The 15,330-nt window shown below is 37.0% G+C and overlaps 1 protein-coding gene and 1 long non-coding RNA gene across 6 annotated transcripts in view; both read right to left on the reverse strand.

Annotated features, from left to right (window-relative positions):
- The window catches only part of BMPR1B (bone morphogenetic protein receptor type 1B), a 418,825-nt gene that overhangs the window by 249,974 nt on the left and 153,521 nt on the right, over window positions 1-15,330 (reverse strand). The gene's annotated exons all lie outside the window — the stretch shown is intronic.
- On the reverse strand, window positions 9,569-14,180 carry LOC147581872 (uncharacterized). Its single transcript, XR_015250340.1, has 2 exons — window positions 11,967-14,180; window positions 9,569-11,741 (listed from the first exon to the last, which is right to left on the reverse strand). It is a non-coding gene; the product is annotated as an uncharacterized LOC147581872 (long non-coding RNA).

Here is a 15,330-nt window from a genome sequence, read left to right on the forward strand (position 1 = left end):
TTTTTCACCTCCTTGGTTAAGTTTAATCCTAGGTACTTTATTATTTTTGGTTCAATTATGAATGGGACTGTTCTCAATTTCTCTTCCTGCTACTTATTAGTGTATAAAAATGCACAAATTTCTTTCTATTAATTTTGTATCATGCAATTTAACTCACTTATCAGTTCTATAGTTTTTTGTGGAGTTTTCAGGGTTTTCTTTTTTTTTTTTAATGTTTGTTTATTTTTGAGACCGAGAGAGACAGAGCATGAACAGGGGAGGGTGAGACAGAGAAGAAGACACAGAATCTGAAACAGGCTCCAGGCTCTGAGCTGTCAGGACAGAGACTGATGCAGGGCTTGAACTCACGGACTACGAGATCATGACCCGAGCTGAAGTCAGATGCTTAACCAACTGAGCCACCCAGGCACCCCTTCAGGGTTTTCCATATAGAGAATTATGTCATCTGCACATAGTGAAAGTTTTACTTCTTTGCCAATTTGGGTATCTTTAATTTCTTTTTCTTGTCTGATTGCTTTAGCTAGGATCTCAGTTCTTCATCATTGTCAGCTGTGGGTTTTTCATATACAGCCTATATTATACTGAGGTATGCTCCCTCTAAACCTACTTTATTGAGTTTTTATCATGGAATGGATGTTTTACTTTGTCAAATGTTGTTTCTGCATCTATTGAGATGATGTTTTTTTTATCCTTTTTCTTGTTAATGCGATGTTTTACAAATAATGAACCACCTTTGCACCCCTAGAATAAATTCCACTTGATTGATGACTTTTACAATGTATTGTTAGATGTGGTTTGCTAATATTTTGTTGACGATTTTTACATGTATGTTCATCAGAGATATTGGCTCACAGTTGTCTTTTTTCTAGTGTGTTTATCTGGTTTTGGTATCAGGGTGATGCTGGCCTCATAGAATGAATTTGGAAGCTTTCCTTCTTCTTCTCTTTTTTTGGAATAGCTTGAGAAAAGTAAGTATTAACTCTTCTTTAAATGTTGGGTAGAATTCACCTGTGAAGCCATCTGTCCTAGACTTTTGGTTGCTGAAAGCTTTTTGATTCTTAATTCAATTTCATTGATAGTAACTATAGGATAGTTTCTTAACTCTCCCAAGACTTGATATCATCATCTAGAAACAGGAATAATAATGCTAATGCTAAAAGAGTCAGGTAAAAACTATGAAGTGTATGTGGAACTGAGAAAATATTAAATACAGTAAAACCTCGGTTTGCAAGCATAATTTGTTCTGGAAGCATGCTTGTAATCTAAAGCACTCATATCAAAGTGAATTTCAAGAACCATTGGCTCAGTTGTGATCATGTAAAATTTGGCATCAGTACTACTTGTAAGACATCTCTCATTTACTATGTTAAAATTTATTAGAAATATTTGCTCGTCTTGCAGCACATTTGCAGAACAAGTTACTCACAACCCAAGGTTTCACTATGTATGCTAATTGCTAATATTAACTCACAGGGCACCAGGCATCCAACTCTTGATTTCGGCTCTGGTCATCTCATGGTTCATGGGATTGAGCCCTGCATCAGGCTCTGTGCTGACAGGATGGATCTTGCTTGGGCTTCTCTCTTTCCCTCTCTCTCTGCCCATACCCCATATTCAATCCCTCTCTCTCTCTCACTCCCCCTTTCTCTCTTTCTCTCAAAATAAATAAACATTAAAAAAATAATTCAGAACACTACTATGTATTCTATATTCTAAATAGTGAATTGGCATTGTTTTTGTTTTTGGGTTTTCTTTTTCATTTTAAAGTTTTACCACCACATCTATAATAAATGCAGAGAAGGATCTTCAAGAGAATAATTACAACCTAAGATTTCTGATGAAGAAAAGCTGTATAAAGATGGGTTTATACATAAAGACATCTTGCATGATTATAAGTAGTTGAGACACATTAGAGGAGGAGTCAATGAAATAGCACTTTTGATGTGAGTTCTATTGGAATGTAAGAATATAATGGCAGCACAGAAGCAGAGACAAGTACTCTATGCAACTGGTCTTTCAGATCTCAAACTAAAGGGAAAAGTTTAGTACAACCTAGAGAATAAATGTTGGCAATGGTTAAAAGATTATATAATTTGGTGTCTAAATAACAAAGACAAACTTAAGCTCATGAGAGGAAGTTGCAAGGGTAGCTTAACAATTATGTTTAATAGATAGTAGTAAGGTTAGTTTTATATAGATCATAATATTAAACTGATTCTTACTCAAAATAAAGACATACCGAGGGGCCATCCAGAGAGAAAATCTGGCTTTAAGGAATAGTTTCCCACAAAATAATAGCAGGCTGACTAAATTATTTTTATATAGAAAGGTAATCATGTATTAAAGTTGAGATAAAAATGTCCTGGAGTCACAGTGATGAGGAAATTTCCACAAAGGGTCCCTCTGTGCTTGAGATTTGCAATCTTGTAACCAGCTTTGAACACAACAACAACAACAACAACAACAACAACAACAACAGTTTTATTAATAAAAGACAATTAACAGACTACTGAAATTCTTTTTGTAGTTTGCATAAATGAACTAATTTTGCTTTTATACATAATGGTTTACTTGTGGTTTACACATTACAATAGCATAATGAGTAAAACATACACACACACACTCCACACACAGAAGAAATATCCATGTTGGAGATACATACAAGAAACATGATAATAAAAGGAAAATGATAAATGTTTTTCATAAAGAATTGCTAATCTAAGACTATTTATGTGAAATACAAGAACCTTTTTTTAAAAGATGAGCGTATTTTGGTTACTAAAAGGGAACTCTACTTATTTTTCTCCTTCACCAACTTCCAAAAGAAAATTCAAAATTTACAAAAAAAAAATCTCAATATACTATTTCATTTTAACACTGTCAACCTGCAAGGAGACAGGTAATACTTATCTTCCTGCAGAATACAGTATTTCTATTCCAGGCCTACTGAAGTGTGGCTCTAATAACTCTGTTCACATGTCAACATTAAACAAGCTAACAGCACTCTCTGAGGTCATACCGTACTTCAAAAATATCTTGTTTCAGCCTCTAGAGGAAAGACAGGTTCAGAATGCCAAGTAGATTGCTTGAGACCAAAAAAAAAAAAAAATGTCAGGGCCTGGTGAAGAAGTAAGAATTTCAACTCTGCCACTACAATCCTTTATAATTTAGAAGTTGCTTTTTTTTTTTAGTGTAGATATATGCAAATTAATGGTTAACAGTGGGTAAAACATACTACCTTAACCCTTTTAGAGGGAAACAAAACGAAGCACACAACTCTGAACACATTACTCCAAGACTAAATGTTCACCGATAACCATGATGAGTTATCTCCCCTCAAAGAATACATAAAAATATTTAGTTGTATTTCTTTTTACCACTTGGAAAACAATAATTTACTGGTGCCAAACTGAAATGAGCACTCAAATTAATTATGGAGCTATTAGTGACTTGATTTTCTCCCAAAAATGTAATGAAGTGAGTATTCTCTGAAACAGGGGTCACTGTTTAAAATCAGTCAGCATTTGGCATGTTTTGTGCTCTGCTTATGCTCCTTGGCAACAACAGCACAGCTAACCAGGAGTTTTTTCAGAGCTCTTTCTGGGTACGTTTGACAACTCCTCACTCCCACAGTCCTTTAACAGGGGCTTCCCCAGTCAGGGATGCAAATCCCACACAGGGCCCATAAAACAATTAGTGGGAGGCCTTGGCATTGCATCCAAGTCCTTTATAAAAAGCCAACACAGCCGGCTATGTGAAATTTGACGTGTGGGGAGCCCCCATAAAACCCTTTAGTGGAAACTGGGGGCTTCTTCTGGAAAAAGTTGAGAAGCTAGGCCCTACCTATATAATTAATGTAGTTATTTAACAAGAGACAATAAGCATTTCAATAAAAATAATCAAAAAGCAATAAAAAAAACTTTAAAATTCTGGGTTGTATTTTACATTTATAAAAAAAAGTTGTAACAACTGCTCTTTAGAAAGAGGGGTTTATTGTCACATTTAAAAGAATTTGTCAGAATGCCTTTTAACTAATATAGAAAACACAATTAACATCTTTTTTTCCTCTATTTTCACTGTACCCACCATATCTGATTTTCTGATTCTGCTTTTTAATGGAGATATAACGGACATACAATGTATTAGTTTTAGACAGACAATATAATTATGGATTTAATATATGTATACATTGCAAAATGACTACCACAACTAAGTTTAGTTAATATCCACCACCATATACAGTTACTAACTTCTTTTTCTTGTCATAATAACTTTCAGGATCTACTCTCTTTTAAGCCTGCAATTACATAATATTGTTAACTATAGTCACTATTCTGAACATTACACTCCCAGGACTTAGAAAAAGCAAACTCATAGATGCAAAAAATATGCTGATGACTCCCAGAGGCAGGGAGTTGGTAGTGAGCAAAGGGAGTCAAAAGGCACAGATTTCTAATTATAAGATACATAAATCTACCACATATGTTTTTAACCTCATATAAAATTGTGTTTGAAGAGTCTTCTGGAAATTCCAAACCCAAAGACAGGGAAAATTTGCAGGAACACACTTTTTCTACTAGTGGCACAATAATCCAATACAGAGTTTAAAGAATTATCAATATTCATAAACAATTGAAAGACAATTCTCTCAAACAGCCTAAAGAATTTGACAGCAAAATGACAGTATCATCCCAGTTTTATAAACCAGCTTTTTCCATTGTAGAAAAAAAATGACTCAAAGTATCTCCTAGTATAATAACATGGTCCTAATCATGGTCTTGGGGTCACAGTTTTAGAAAACTAAAACAATCTATTTTTATTGGTAATCTCCATTCCCATTATCAAGGGCTGAATGACTATATCATAGAGTTTAATAATAATATAGAATGGCTCAGCCTATGATACAAGGGGAAGTCCCCAACATACAGAAAGAAGGAGACTGCCTCTTTTGGCCACAGGAGAGTATGGGAAGGAAACAGATGGTGAGCAAGAAGATACTATTGAAGTGACCTCCATAAAATCCGACTATCTGGCCTAAGCCTTTGGAAGGGGGCAAAGGAGATGGTGGTGAGCAAATAAAAAAGTGTCTGTTAAAACACCCAGTAAGCTATAAGGCAACCAAAGACTATCTTACCTAGAGACTCACATCTCAGACATAACCTGGGGAAGGCTGCAGTCCTCTAAAATGTTTACCAAACGTCAGTGAAGACATATTAGATTACAAATCCATTAACCACATCACAGGTAGCATTTTAAAAACTTTATTAGAATAATATAGAAAAGAAATTGTATCAAAAAGCAAGGGTAAGTGTTGGTTTGTGGAACTTTTGCTTCCGTGCTGGACTCTAGTTTTAAATTTCTTTTTTTAAGACCTTTTTATTTTTTAATATTTATTTATATTTGAGAGAGTGAGAGAGAGTGAGCATGAGCATGTGGGGGGGGGGGGAGGGGCAGAGAGACAGAAACAGAATCTGAAGCAGGCTCCAGGCTCTGAGCTGTCCGCACAGAGCCCGACGCAGGCCTCAAACTCAGAAACTGAGAGATCATGACCTGAGCCAAAGTTGGACACTTAACCGATTGAGCCACCCAGGTGCCCCTAAATCTATTTCTTATTATAGTTCATAGCATAACAGAGTGAAATCAATTGCCCTAAGAGAAGACCAACTATCAGTTGAACTCCATAACCTACATGACATGGGAATATTTATTCAGCTTAGAAGAAGGTGATGACAGTTAACTCTGCCTAAGACAGTGCTTCTGGGTAACCATAGTCTGGGCATGGCTTCCAGGGATTCAGAACTTCCCACAGGTCTTATTAAGAGGTACATTCATCTGAGAGTGTTGGTGGGCTGGCAGACAGCTTTTTTACTCAAAATGAAATTAAATGAGTTTTAGACAGCTTCTTTGCTCAAAATGAGATTAAATGTGTTTTCACTTTAATTAATATGCATAGTCTCTTTTCCCCTTAATTCCCATGACCACCTCTCTCTTGTTTATTATCATCTTCCCCAAATTTTATCTTAAGAATCACTTATTCAAACCTCTTAAACCATCAGCTTCTCTCCTCCAAGCCTACTATGCAACTATATCCACAAAGATAATTCTTAGATTGCATTGGAACCTCAAGTTCATTGACTCTTCAATTCTCTCTGAATCCATCATCCTTCTTCCTTACATGCTTACCCCACCATTAAGCACTGGAGTTCCTCATTTCAGTCCTGTGTCCTCTCATCATCTCAATTAATGCTTTCTTTCTAAGTGAGCACATTCCTGCTCATAACTTCAAGCACCAAAGGTATCTGTCCAGCCCAAACCTCTATTCTGTGTTTCAGGCCTATATATTCAACCCAATATTACAAAACCAAGCTCATTTGCTTTACCTACAAACCTGGTCCTTTCTCAGTGTTCTCCCTCTTAATGACTAACACCCATATCTTCCGTTGTATAAGCAAGAAATCTGGAAATAATTTTGAAACCACCTACCTTTACCCATTTTCCCAACCACCAGATCCTGTCCATTTTATACCCTATTCATCCTTCAAATTTTTCCACTTCTCTTCACCTCTATCAGCAAAACTTAAGTCTTTAATGACTTGCTTCTATAAGCCAAATAAACCTCCATATGTCTGAAAGCATCATACATGTCTCCTTCACACTACTTATTAGTATTGCATTTTTACATTTTGTGGTGTGACTGTTCAAATAATGTATACTTCCCTCTAAATTTGCACTGTCCAATAAGATAGCCAGTAGACAGCACATGTAGCTATTTAAATTTAAATTAATTATAATTAAATAAAAGAACTCAGTTCCTCAGTTGTACTAACTGCATTTCAAATGCTCAGTGGTCACATGTGCCTAGTGGCTACCACACTGAACAGCACAGACATGCACTCCCAAAGTCACAGAAAATTCTATTGAACAGTATTACACTAAAACGTAGTGTAATAACGTAAACCCCACGAGAGCACTTGTACCCACCATCCACCACCTATCACAGGACCTAAAACATAGTTAGCTATTAACACACACACACACACACACACACACACACACACACACACACAGAACCAATTAGTGAGAATGAAGGTAAGACTATTGTTTGGCACATCTCTTTACCACTCTTTAACAGAGCCTCTGGAGAAAGCAAAGTCTACACATTTAAATCAAATGATTCTCTGAGGACTGGAAACATGGTTCAAACCTGTCGCACCACGAATCTCATTTACTGCTGCGGCCTGATCCTTGTAAAGGTAACAAAAGGAAGTGAGTTTTTCCAAATAAAAAATTATCAGCAGTGACAGAAATTCTGCATCTCTTTCCAAGAGTTTTTTGTTACTGCTGTTGTTACTAATCTGAAGAGTCATTAGTACCTCTTAGATATGTAAATCTGTAAGTTAGTAATGGAAATCACAGTATCTGTTGTTGAAATGAAGATAGGAAGCAGAAAGAACACTCAATCTCTGTTTATGAGTTAAATGATACATGTATATTGTCTACTTGCAAATTATTACTTAATGGAATCTTTACTAACTGCAACTAAGATTATGTTCAAATAAAAAATTGAATCAAATCCTCATGAACCCAAGAATTTGCAGCTCTCCCAAGAGCCATATATATATATTTCTGAGTGTATTTAAAAGTGATTTTTCCTAAGAGTCATGAAAATTCTGAACAATTTTAAGGAAAACTGGGAGGAAAAGCAAATAAATAAACATGCACATAATGAAAAATCAAAGGAAAAAGAAAAATCAAAATCAGAATGACATGCATGAAATACTAAATCAAAATTCAATATTTAACACTAAGACTTATCTTCCCTGAATTTCAGGAGCCTTATCTGCATTGGAAGACATTTGGCTGGTACTGGAATAAGGTGAGAAGAGAAAAATGCCTTTAGACGACATACCAGAATCACCTGCAGGGCTTTCTCAAGCTGCATATTTTTCTCAAATCCTCTTACTGCCCCCAGAAATTTTAATACATCCTGACCACAGAGACCACTGGTTATCCACCAAAGATGTGTGGTTATCTTCAATAGCACTGAGTGACTGAGAAGCAGTGGTCCCGCAGGTGACTACACTCCCCATCCTGTGCATTTAGGTGGGGCCCTGTGGCTACTTCTCCCCAAGGGAACATAAGCAGAGGTTGTGCATGCCACTTCAGGGCTTACGTAGATATCAATCTGATAGAGTTCCTCCACATTGTCACTTCTCCCATATGGCACTTGGTTGGAGATACCAAGGACAAATTTGGAAACCACAAGCTGAAAAGATTCAAGCATTCATCAGCCTAGATCCCTGAGCAACTATATGGAGCCAAGCCCACTCCCTCTCACCTAACCTCCCACCCAATACCTTGTTACCAGTCAAAAACTGCTTCTTTTATTTATTTATAATCTCTATGCCCAACATGGGGCTTGAACCCCCACCCCAAGATCAAGAGTCACACACCCTGTCAACTGAGCCAGCCAGGTGCCCCACCAGTCAAAAACTCTTACTCTGTACTTTACATAGGTGAGAAACAAAAAATAGAGTGTTAATCCATTTGTCTTTGGAAATTTATTTGCTATATTTGACCTTGGCAAATATACCCTTCTATGCGAACATCCCCTCCTACCACTGCCCAAGACCAAGAGTTATTGCCACAGTGAGCCACCATTCATTATTAATAGTAATATGTCACTACATAGATGTACCAGGAGGACTAAAGGGAGATGAAAATACCATGACTGTAGCATTATCTGATAGTTTTCAAATCTTTAATATTGGGATATCAGTTATCAGGTCTTAATCTCCATTCACTTCTGCAAATATTAAATAATTTGATATTATGTTATCTGAACAAATGATTGGGTATCATGAGGTCAATAAAATTTTCTGAACTTCTACAAACTACACCAAAGACCACAGCTACTAGAAACTGAACCATGCACCATAAACTCTAGCAAAACCAAACTGCCTGTACTTTTTAAACATACCATGAGATTTTACAATGAATGGCACATTCTTCGTTCATATCAGCCAACAAGCTTCATGTTTCAAAACACAGCTCCTGTTAGCAACCTTCTCATCCTTGTTCCTAGATCAAGTTAACCATTGCCATCTCTTGCCCTTTTCACACTATATTGTAATCTAATGGTCTACACATCCATTCTCTCTTCTAGACTCACTATGCAAAAGTTTGAGTCTCAGAGGCTGGCACCAAGTCAGTGAAAAATTTACACTTTAAATAACCACTGATGAATGAGTAATTTTCTCAGCTCTTCCCAATGTACAAAGCAACTAGTCTATTTTTAATAAATGAGAATATATAAAATATCCAAAAACAAGTCAGGAGACAGTATATGTGATTGTTGTTAAGTACTAGATTAGTCAATGTAGTGGGTGGTCTTCTTCAACAATAAATTTTTAAAGTGAATTATCTGAAATTCGAAATATTCTATTTTAACTTCAACGTATAACAGAAATAAGCAATTACATCTAAAAAACATATATTTACAAGCGAAACTGAATAACCTGAGCTTACATATATAAATTACTTGGCTGGATTATGTTGTTTTGTTTCATTTTGTTTTTGCCACTGGGTCTCTAATGACAGAAAAGAATTCAAAAGACTTGAATTTACCTCAACGAATGTATCTGGAGTCCCAATGTAAGCCTGGACCACTGCCACCACCTGAGATACTTGGTGTGTTTAATTTTAAGAGAAAAAAAAATACTGCAGAGAATAATATAAAAAGAAGCATGCTTTGAAGTGAAATCACTTCTATTGAGGCCAGAAGGTTCTCAGAGGCAAGACGAGAGTACCTTCCCTTACCTCAGGGTCCCTTAGGTGCCATGAAAGTATCTCAGCCTTGTATGGCTAAAGTGACCCCAGAATCTTTAGTGTGAATATGTCACCAAAGATCCAGTGCTTGACCTGGGAGCAGATTTTAAACTACCTTTGTGAACCTAGAATACCTTTTACAGGCTCTTAAAACTGACAAGAATGCTTCAAATACAGTCTCCTTTGAGGGTGTCAGTGAATGAGAATGCCACTTTGGGACTCAGCTCAGAAATGCTTTGTTCCAGCTACAGAAGCAAGTTAAAGGGAAATATGAAAATTAATTAACATTCCAGGGATCCCACGCAACCACAGGCATCTGGAGGCACAATGGGGCCCCCAACCTCCAGTCATTCAGCCGTGCAGGGGGTCCTGAGTGCGCTGGTCCACCAGTGACCCTGAAGGTGTGCAAAGGCTCTCTGCTCTATTGTATCCCTCTTGCAACACCTCACAAATGGTTACAGTGAGAAGGACAAACAACTGGATAATATGTAAGATCAGGCAGAGGGAGATGGAGGAATACAGCTGGGAGGGAGTTTTCTGGAAAGCACCTTCACAGGCCTATGAAGCAAGAAGACCCTGACAGCAGTTACTGCTCAAATCCGCTAGGCGTTACTCCAGGCACCTTAAGTACACTATTTTAATCATTACAACGGTTTCATGAGACAGACACTATTATCTCACTTTACACATGCGGAGGCTGAGGCACACAGAAATTAAGTACCTTGCCCAAAGCCACACACACCTAAGTGGCAGAGAGTCTGGCGGTCATTTTCCAGATTTTGCACTCTATGTGACAGCTGCCTCTCATGTTGGATATTTGGTATGGATAAACCTATAGTGATGGGTGGGTTTTGTTTTTGTTTTTTTGTTTTTGTTTTTTTTTTTTTTTTTTTTTTTTTTTTGCTTTTCCCTAAAACTTCATGTCCCCTCAGAACATTAGAAATAGGGCCTTTGCAGAAAGAATTAAGATTAGGTCATAGTGGATTACGGTGGGCCAAAATCCAATTGTGTGTATCCTTCTAAGAAGAGGAGGGGACACCCAGACAGTCACAGAGAAAAAGCCCATATGTAGATGGAGACAGAGCCTGGAGTGCCACAGCTATAAACCAAAGGATGCCAAGGTTGGCCAGGAGCCAGGAGAAGCCAGGAAAAGGCAACAAAGGATTCTTTCCTAGACCTTCAGAGGGAGGCACGGCCCTACCTACATCTTGATTTCAGACTTCTGGAATCCAGAACTATGAGAAAATTAATTTTGCTCTTTAAGCCACCAATTTAGCAGTAATGTCTTATAAGCAGCCGTAGAAAACCAATACAAAGAGTAAGATTATGAGAAGATAAGAACTATAAACATGGAGAAATTGACAAAACAAATAGAGGTTTTTCATAATTCTTTTAAAGAAGATATCTGACATGAATGCATTAATAAGGCACCATTAAATTTGATGAAAAGTCCTGTCTTCATCTGCAGATATCCATCAGTCTACCCTTTACTCATGACTGAGCTACTGAAATGAATTACTACCTACAATAAGAAGATTATACCTGAAGATAAAATTTGGGGATCATTGACAACAGATGGTAGAGAAAGCCTTGAGAAAGGGTGCTATCATTACAGATAATGGTGTGTGTGTGTGTGTGTGTGTGTGTGTGTGTGTGTGTGTGAGAGAGAGAGAGAGAGAGAGAGAGAGAGAGAGAGAGAAGTTGATCTGAATAAATCTTAAGGAGGTTTAGTATGAGAAGCAAGCAAGACAGCCTGAGGAGCTAAGAGCAGAAAGATGAGCAGGAGAGAAGAGCATCCCAGAAGACATGAGATACTAATGTTCTACAAAAAAGACTGAAATGATTCTTGTTGCATGAATTAACAAGTGACCAAAAGCCAAATTCAAATGTAGTATTTAAAATACAAGGGGCGCCTGGGTGGCGCAGTCGGTTAAGCGTCCGGCTTCAGCCAGGTCACGATCTCGCGGTCTGGGAGTTCGAGCCCCGCGTCAGGCTCTGGGCTGATGGTTCAGAGCCTGGAGCCTGTTTCCGATTCTGTGTCTCCCTCTCTCTCTGCCCCTCCCCCGTTCATGCTCTGTCTCTCTCTGTCCCAAAAATAAATAAACGTTGAAAAAAAAAAATTTAAATACAAGACACACCAAATAGTATGTTAGATTTACCCTTACAAAATTCAGGAATTCCAATAAACTGTCGAATCGTCCGATTCAGTCTATAAAGTGCAATTTTCACTACAAATATCTCTGGTTCAAGGTTTACGGGTGCAACTTCCCTGGAGTACTGCCAGGGGCACACTTTCAGTGGTTCCAATCAATGTCTCTTCATCACAGGACTGCATCACAATACACCGAGAGGTTTCCCAAACTGCACATGCCCAGCTGCAACCACCAACATTCTAAAGCAGTACATCTAGGTAGGACACATCTAGGTTGTTCATTCTGAAAAACCTCCCCAGGTGAATGATTCTATCACATATCCCATTGTTACTGATTGGAAACTGAGGGCTATGGCATGAACATTATGCAGAGAGGAACTCACAGGTGGCAGCAGGTGAAACACTGAGATACCTTACTTCTTATGGCTGGGATAATCCTGGAAGAGATTATAATTCAAAAGTTGTTCCATAAAACCCACTAATTGACTAAATTACAACACAAAAGATCTTGTTTGTATTAAGAAGCCAAAAAGTGAGCTATCCTCTAAAAATTGCAAATAAAAGATATATGATTGTCCTCAAGTGTTTAATTTAACCTTAATAGATCCAGGCCAGAGATGTAAAATGAAAGGATCTGTCTTTCTTGGATGAACAGTCAGGAAGACTAATAGTGAGTCATGAAATGTTTTTGCTTTTGGCTGTTGCCCCTCAAGTGTGAGTATTTTATGTGATTTTTGCCCATATAAAACACAAATGTCTGGTCTGAAATGCACTGGTATTTGAACTGGGCTTTCTGACATAACAAAAATAACAAAAATCAAGCAAAACCAAAAAAAAAAAAGTTTCCATTTTAATTCGGTCTGTGGAGGCTTTTTCAAGGCATTTACCCATGTGGGTTCCCAAATCAACCACACTTGCCTCGAAACTGATTGATTTATCAGGATATCTATAGAAAGAAAATATCAATCTGAAAGGGTCACCCAGCTTTAGCAGCCAGGAAAAAGCAGGGTCACTGAAGATAAAGTGAATCACATCCAAACACTATTCAGAAGAGAAAAATTTTGGCCTCACAGAAACTAAGTCCCCATGTCAAAAACAAATCTTAACTGTGAAATACTTCTCTGAAATCACCAAAATTACTTTGTTAATTTTATTATCTATTAGTATTCCTTTGTAGCTCAATACTTCCCCAAAGGGAAGTAAATTTGTTATTAGCGACAAAGCAGGGGTGAATAGTTAAAACTAAATAAATAAATGAACTCTACCAGTTAAATTGCAAAACATATCATCGTTCTCAGTAAATACCAAAATTGCAAACTTTCCATCATGACAGGTGAGTAAATGCCAAGAAAATCAGAGACACATTGCTGCCCTGCCCATGCACCTATACCTGGCTGTGATTTAAAAAAAAATTCAGCCCTTAGGTAATGAGCTGTAGCAGCCAGAGGTAGGTAGGCAGTCTGTGCAGGTAGCCCTGGGCATCACTGGTGCCAGGAATGTAAAGGAATGCAGCTACATGATCACATCAGCTACCTTTTGGGTACATATACAAAGGAGGCAATTAAAGGGGGAAAACTGAAGGAAGGTTATGTAAATATAAGATCTGATTAGTTAGAAGAGGCCTGGTTTTCATAAAATCCAAGTCAACAGAAAATATATTCCATTTTCACTTATGAACCTATGTAAACTATATTTTTAGTTATTGAGCATTGTTTTTAAACCATAAGCTTATTTTAAGAGCTACAGTTTTTAAAGTCTTAACTGCTCTGCATTAGCAATCCAGTGCCCTCTCTACAGAAGTAATACTAAATGGTATAATAAAGTCTATATATTCTAAAGAGGATTAAAAACGGGAAACTTGCTATGTCTGTTTAAAGCGGTCCAATGAAAAATATAATTTGCTATTTAATGAATAAAAACGAGAAAATTCATTTAAATTAACTCATGCTATTAGGTTAGATGAGAAATTCATGACATTCTAACAACCATGACCTCTTAATCAGTGGAAATAATGTCACCATCTTTGGACAATGTTTGTAAAGGAATTCACAAATAGTACACCAGTTAAGTAAAGAAGTCTATTTTAAAATAATTTATCCAAAATAATTCTTATAGTGTCTACTGAAAATAGGGATTAAATATTCCAAAACTTTTAAAGCTGAGTTAATAAAAACAGAGTACCCAAAACCGAGGGTAGACTATTTTAAATTTTTTTTTTTTCAACATTTATTTATTTTTGGGACAGAGAGAGACAGAGCATGAACAGGGGAGGGGCAGAGAGAGAGGGAGACACAGAATCGGAAACAGGCTCCAGGCTCTGAGCCATCAGCCCAGAGCCCGACGCGGGGCTCGAACTCACAGACCGCAAGATCGTGACCTGGCTGAAGTCGGACGCTTAACCGACTGCGCCACCCAGGCGCCCCTAGGGTAGACTATTTTATACAAGATACTGCTTTTATTTTCTTGTAGCATTTGAAGTATACACAGAGAATTTTAAAGGATGATTGGAGAAAAAACACAGGAATGCAATAATCCCAGGTGGCCCTTCTTGATATTTACCATGTTGTAAAATAAAAGCAAACCAATGTTAAAAAGTGAGTAGGTTCAAAACCAATCTTTTTCATACTGAAGTTTCGTAATCTATCTTAAAACATCATAGAACTTACCTCCGTGCTTACTACGAAAGAAAATAACGTCTGCATTACTAATTATCACGTCATTCATGTGAGAAGCAAAAGAATGCTCACCACTGATCAAAATGTTATAATCTTTGATTTCTCTTACTACCAATTCACAAATCACTTGGGTGGCTAAACTAAAACCAGCACAACTACTCACGACAAAGCCAATGGTAAATAGTATTTACCAGTTAACTGAAACAAGGAATGAGATATTTGAACTAATCTGATATTCTAAATTCCTGTTTGCTACCATATTAAGATACATTTTCACCACTTCCTAGAACATGAGAATAAATTAACATTAAATCTGAGAAGCCAAAGTGCCTGAGGGTACTAGTCACAATGTCACTATTATAAACACTAATTACAACAGTGTATCTATAAGTCATATGGCCATATATATACTGAAATGTTGCCAGGCACTGGAATGTATTTTAAAGCAAGTCACTAAGTGCAGATTACTATCAAATGAGAAGATGTATGACATTGTATTTAAAGTATAAAGAACCAGGTAAACAAAATATTATTGTACAGAATATACATATGACATCCTTTAATTTCTTCGTTATAAGGATTCCATATTCCCATTAGATATAAATGACAGGTATTAAAATTATGTATTAAAATTTAGGTTTACGAAATAAACGATAATCCAAGTGCATTAGTTTT

The sequence above is a fragment of the Puma concolor genome, chromosome B1 (assembly GCF_028749965.1).
Source record: "Puma concolor isolate L17-30 chromosome B1, mPumCon1.1.hap2, whole genome shotgun sequence".
NCBI lineage: Eukaryota > Metazoa > Chordata > Mammalia > Carnivora > Felidae > Puma > Puma concolor.